At 38.3% G+C, this 5,909-nt stretch overlaps 1 long non-coding RNA gene across 1 annotated transcript; it reads right to left on the bottom strand.

The window, feature by feature from the left end:
* Positions 1-964: 964 nt before the first annotated feature.
* LOC140179835 (uncharacterized) lies at positions 965-3,041 on the bottom strand. Its single transcript, XR_011873665.1, has 4 exons — positions 2,911-3,041; positions 2,718-2,831; positions 2,519-2,636; positions 965-988 (listed from the first exon to the last, which is right to left on the bottom strand). It is a non-coding gene; the product is annotated as an uncharacterized lncRNA (long non-coding RNA).
* Between the last annotated feature and the right edge of the window lie 2,868 nt (positions 3,042-5,909).

Here is a 5,909-nt window from a genome sequence, read left to right as displayed (position 1 = left end):
ACAATTTATTTACAAAGGACTCGAAAAATGAACTTAAAAAGGTGTCCGACATCAAAACAGATTTAAATGTATATCAAAAAATACATGATTCAAAAAGAAGTTCCTAAATAAAGAAGGTAAATACACCGAAGGTTTTAAACAGGCATATGTAGTTAGGATCAAACAAAAGCGTACGTGAACAAGAGAGTAGGATTGAAAGATAATGTGTTCACTTTCCAAGAAAAGTATCGCAGACAAGAAACTTAGAGCATACCAAGCAGGAATAAGATACGTGATATTCGCAGAGTTCAAGACACCTAACCGAGTAACCTCAAGAATTAACTCCTAACGTTCCCAAAACCCACGATTTGCATTACCTATGACTCGCATATTGTCTATGATAACCCATTAGTGCTTACATAAACATAATTCACTAGTGTTAAGCTGGCCAAACTTAATACCAGGGATTATGCAATGCAAGACTAATGGCATTAATCAATAGACCGTCATGTGCATAAGCTCTAAATCTCGTTATTCAAACAAGACTTACTACATGACAGGCTCTCAGAGTATGCAATTGAAGCATAACCGGTCCATTCCTCAGGCTCTACAGGAAAGACTGCTCTGATACCATAATGTAACACCCTCACTATCAGAAGTCACGCTTCTGGCTGCGCCACTCTGATTGCAAGAAGTATTACGACTACTTTACATACTAAATACTAAAATAGGAGCCTGTGACTCAACACTGTGTCGCTGATTTGTTAGAAAAACCGAAATTAAACACTTTATCTTAAGAAAAATACAAACAGGCATAGATTCATATACAAGACTCCTTATATAATAACTCATAATATAATATACATATAAAACATACAATTCTTATCCCTCTTACAAACTCGTAATAACAAAGACGAGGGAAGAAAATAATCTAATTAATACATCTTATAAACCAAACGCAGTATATCTCTTCTTAATGCTTCTTCATCCGGTTCCTGAAAAGGTAAAGCTGTAGGGGGGTGAGAACCTAACCACACGGTCTCACCACGGAGTTTCAAAGTTGTTATAAGAAGATATTTAATAAGAAACTATTTTCAAGCTCAGTGATTATCATTGCCTTATGAATCTTTTAAAACCAATAGGAAATCGTTCAAAACCCTTTTCAAAGAAACAATGTTTAATCTTTCAGAAATCCAAAATCTTTCATTTCTTATAGGAAAATCTCAATCAATAGAAATCAACCACGCAATCAAACAACACAATCATTAATTCAGCATCCAAGTTCATTCCCAAATGTAGCACGCCAGAACAAACACAGGCAAGACAGGCAAGGAAAGCACAAGTAGGTAGCAGTTACAGCAAATAGTTCAAGTAGCAGTTAAGAACAGTTTAGCAATTAGGCAAACCAAAACAAGTTCAAACCCAAGCAAAGCATACAAATGCATATGATGCATGCCTGTCCTATGGCTGATGAGGCTCATCTGTCGGTTATCCAGCCAACCCGACAAGTCTAAATTGTCCTTAGACCGTCCCCCGACGTGCATCCCCAAGAGTCTATGCATAGCTTTTTCTCAAATAATCAATATTACTCAATGGGGGTATCATTCCCGGGAATTTATATAGTGTCCGGTCACACTTACGTCGTAGGGTCAACAGAGTATCGAGTTTTCAACCTGGTACACGTGGTGGCAAGCCACGGCACTTAATCCAGGGAACCTCGTATCTCAGATATTTCAAATTCATAAGCCACATAAATAATTCATTCATCATTCATCAACATCTAAGCCATTCTCAATATCATCATCATTCGTCAATCCATATCCCATTTCCAAATTCATTCAAAAATCATATTTCAAATCAATCCTCATCATCCTTCTTTTCGTTAATCAACAATCTCAATTCAAAACATAATTCTTTCTTTTCTAAATAAATCAATCTTAAAACATATAACGTTCAAAAACTAAATCTTTTTAAATCATCACTTCAGGCAAAACTTTCAATTTTATAAAATTTCGGCAGCATCTCCTCTAAAACTCGGACACTGCCACCCTTTTCGGTTCCCAACCAAACCAAACCAAACACCTGTTAATCAGTCAAATCACTTCCAACAACCATTATCACTGTAACAGTACTCAACCCAAGGAAATTACAAAATCCATATTTCAATCAACCAATCCTATAAATCACAATTTAAACCGACTTCAACCAACAGCATCAATCAATAGTTAAGAATTCTCGGTCTTCTCAAACAGTTTCAAATCAAACCATTCCCTCAAACACTTTTTGAATCATTTCCAAAATAGCAAATCATTCTCAATAAATAACCCATTTTCAAATATCAAGTCTTTTCCAAGTTTATTTTAAAATCAAATTCCAATATCAAATCGGGTTTAATATCAAATCAAACTAATGATCTCATTCAACCAAAACAACTCAATTCAATTCATAAGACTCACGAAATCACAAAAATTTATTTTACGCGTTAATATCGATTTATAACAACCCTGTAATGTAAAATAGATTTAAGAAAAACCCCTACCTCGTTCGCGATTCAACTACGCGACAAACCGCATTTCTATTCTTATCCCACAGCAACAACATTAATACTGACCGTCCCCGCAGCAGCCACAGCCTCTAAACACAGCCTTAGCCCAATCCTAAAATATTAATGTCGCGTAAAACTCAATAATCTATAACATAACAGCAGCTAAAAGAGTTTGGAACAAGGAACGACTTACTGGGCTTACAAATAATCAAGAAAACGGAGCAACAGCAGCTCCGGTGACGACGCAGCACCTTGATGCTGTATGCAGCAGCCATAGAACTCAACAATCAAGACCCATAACTCGATCCTATGACACCAAGACCTCAGATCCTCAAACAACTTAAAACAGAAACACCAATTTAAAGGTTTTGGAACGCATGGCTTACCCAAACAAGGATGAACGGCTGAACTGAAATAACGGTAACTCCAATGGTGGTTCCGATGATCACCCACGCCACACCCGGTGACCAGAACGGCGGCAACGACGGTGCAGCAGTTCAGAATAACAAGCAGCGGGGGCGGGTAACTGAAATAAGCATGCAGTGACGATAAAGGTTCCCGGAATCCAAAAGAACATAAACCAAACTTTAAAACCCTTACCGACAGTGCATTCTCTGGCGGCGGCAGCAGAATTTCGAGCGGCAGAAGCGGCGGTGGCTGGCGCGGGTCTCTCTTTTCTCTCCTTTGCTCCCGAGCTCGCTCTCTCTCGCTCTCTCTAGCTCTTCCATAAGTGGCGGCAACCGACTCCGGGACGAGAACGACGACGACGCGGGTACAGTAGCGGCGGCGACGGCTTCACGGTGTGGGCGACGCTCGCGACGCGAAAAGGGTTCCAACACGGTGGTTGGACCTCAGCTCGGCTTGAGATCCCACTCTCTCTCCCTCGCACGTCTCTCCTCCCCGCGTGGTCTCCTCGGCACTGGCTTCAACGGCGACGCGACGCGACGGCGGTCCTGAGCTGCGCGGCGGCTTCCTCGCTGTACTCTCCTTCTCTCTCAGATCTCCTCTCTCTTTTGTCAGCAGCGGCGGCGACGGTGGCAGTGACACCCACCGCGCTGCCTCCCTCTTCTTCCTCCCCTTTCCTTCTTTCTTTTCTTCGTTCTTCTGCTTTTGCTTTTCTTTCTTTCTTTCTTTCTTTCTTTTGATATGTTTACTGAAGGAAAGAAAACAGGTGTGGCGGCTAGGGTTAATTTAGGGGGTTAGGGTTAATTTGGTTAAAATTAGAGTTTTGATTTAATTTAGGAAAATTTGTCTTTAAAAATTTTAATCAAATTAGGATTTGTTTTATTAATTTCAAATCTAATTTAATTGTCAAAACTTGATTTAATTACTTCTAATAAAATAATTTTTAAAATAAAATTTTTAATGAATAAATAAATTGAAATTAACTCATAATAATATTTTTTTGAAAATTATGGGTCTTACAACTTGCGTAGATAGTGTCTTTTTAGTTGATGGGTTAAAGCAGAATCTATTGAGCATAAGTCAATTGTGTGATCTTGGATATGCTGTAACCTTTAGAAAATCTGATTGTAGAGTCATAAATGAGAAAACAGGGGCTGTTTTATTTGTTGCCAAAAGAAGTGACAATGTTTATGGTATCACTCTAGATGATCTAAAAGTTCAAAGTGTAACTTGTTTCTCTTCAATGGAATCTGAAAAATGGATGTGGCATAAGAGGTTAGGACATGCTAGCATGTTCCAAATCTCTAAGCTTGTAAAGAGAGGCTTAGTTAGAGGTCTTCCTAATATAAAATTTGATAAGGACATCATTTGTGATGCTTGTCAAATGGGTAAACAAATTAAAACCTCTTTCAAACCCAAGGAAGATGTCTCTACTTAGAAACCATTGGAGTTGTTGCATCTTGATCTGTTTGGACCTACTAGAACTCAAAGTCTTGGAGGAAAGAGTTATGGCATGGTAATTGTGGATGACTATACTAGATTTGGCTGGGTGTTCTTTCTTGCTCATAAACATGAGGCTTTTTCTGTTTTTGAAAAGTTCAGCAAAAGGATTCAAAATGAAAAAGGTTCAAAAATTGTTTCAATAAGAAGTGATCATGGTAAAAAATTTGAAAATCAATACTTTGAATCTTTTTGTGATGAACAAGGCATATCACATAACTTCTCTTGTCCAAGAACACCTCAATAAAATGGTGTTGTTGAGAGAAGAAATAGAAGTTTACAAGAAATGGCTAGAGCTATGTTATGTGAATATGAAATCCCCAAGTTCTTATGGGCTGAAGCTGTGAATACAGCTTGCTATGTTTTAAATAGAACCATCATTAGGAAGTTTTTGAAGAAAACCCCATATGAACTTTGGAAAGGGCATCCTCCTAATCTTAGTGATTTTCATGTGTTTGGCTGCAAGTGTTTCACTCTGAATATCAAAGAAAATTTAGGAAAATTTGATCCTAAAACACATGAAGGGATTTTTCTTGGTTATTCCACTAATAGCAAGGCCTATAGAGTTTATAACAAGAACTCCAAAACTGTCGAGGAAACCATGCATGTCACATTCTGTGAATCTAACAATGTTCCCAGTGTTTGCATTGATGATAGTCCAGGTTTTGAAGATGAATTACCAAAGAACACTGAACCAGTTCCACAAAATCCAAGTTCTCATGAAGTTACACCTGTTAGCTGTGAAAATTCCAATTCTGCAGGAGACAATTTGGAATTATCTCCTGTCACAGTAGAAAACACTGATGCAGAAGCTATTATTGATCAAGAGGAACCTGGATCTTCAACACAAATCAGAAGGCCCAGGGAATGGAAGTTTCTGAAAAATTATCCTGAGAAATTCATAATTGGTGATCCCTCCAAAAGTATTTCAACAAGGTCATCTTTGAAAAGAGTTGAATCCAACAACTTAGCTCTTTTATCAAAGATTGAACCTCAAAACATCTAAGAAGCTCTTGCTGATTCATCTTGGGTGTTAGCTATGAAGGAGGAATTGTAGCAGTTTGAGAAAAATCAGGTCTGGTCATTGGTGCCTTACCCAAATGGAAAGAAAGTTACTGGCACTAAATGGATTTTCAGAAACAAACTTGGTGAAGATGGATCCATAATCTGAAACAAAGCTAGATTGGTTGCTCAAGGATATGATCAAGAGGAAGGGATCAACTTCGATGAGTCCTTTGCGCCTGTAGCTAGAATGGAAGCCATCAGATTGCTACTTGCTTATGCAGCTCATTGTGGCTTCAAGCTATTCCAAATGGACGTAAAGTGTGCTTTTCTCAATGGCATAATAGATAGAGAGGTTTATATGGATCAACCACCTGGGTTTGAAAACAAATCTTTTCCTAACCATGTTTTCAAACTAGCTAAGGCCTTATATGGTTTGAGACAAGCTCCTAGAGCTTGGTATGAGAGGCTTAGCTCA

This window comes from Arachis hypogaea, chromosome 16 (assembly GCF_003086295.3).
Source record: "Arachis hypogaea cultivar Tifrunner chromosome 16, arahy.Tifrunner.gnm2.J5K5, whole genome shotgun sequence".
Lineage (NCBI taxonomy): Eukaryota > Viridiplantae > Streptophyta > Magnoliopsida > Fabales > Fabaceae > Arachis > Arachis hypogaea.
The sequence above is the reverse complement of the archived record's forward strand: the minus strand, read 5'-3'. Positions and strand labels throughout refer to the sequence as shown.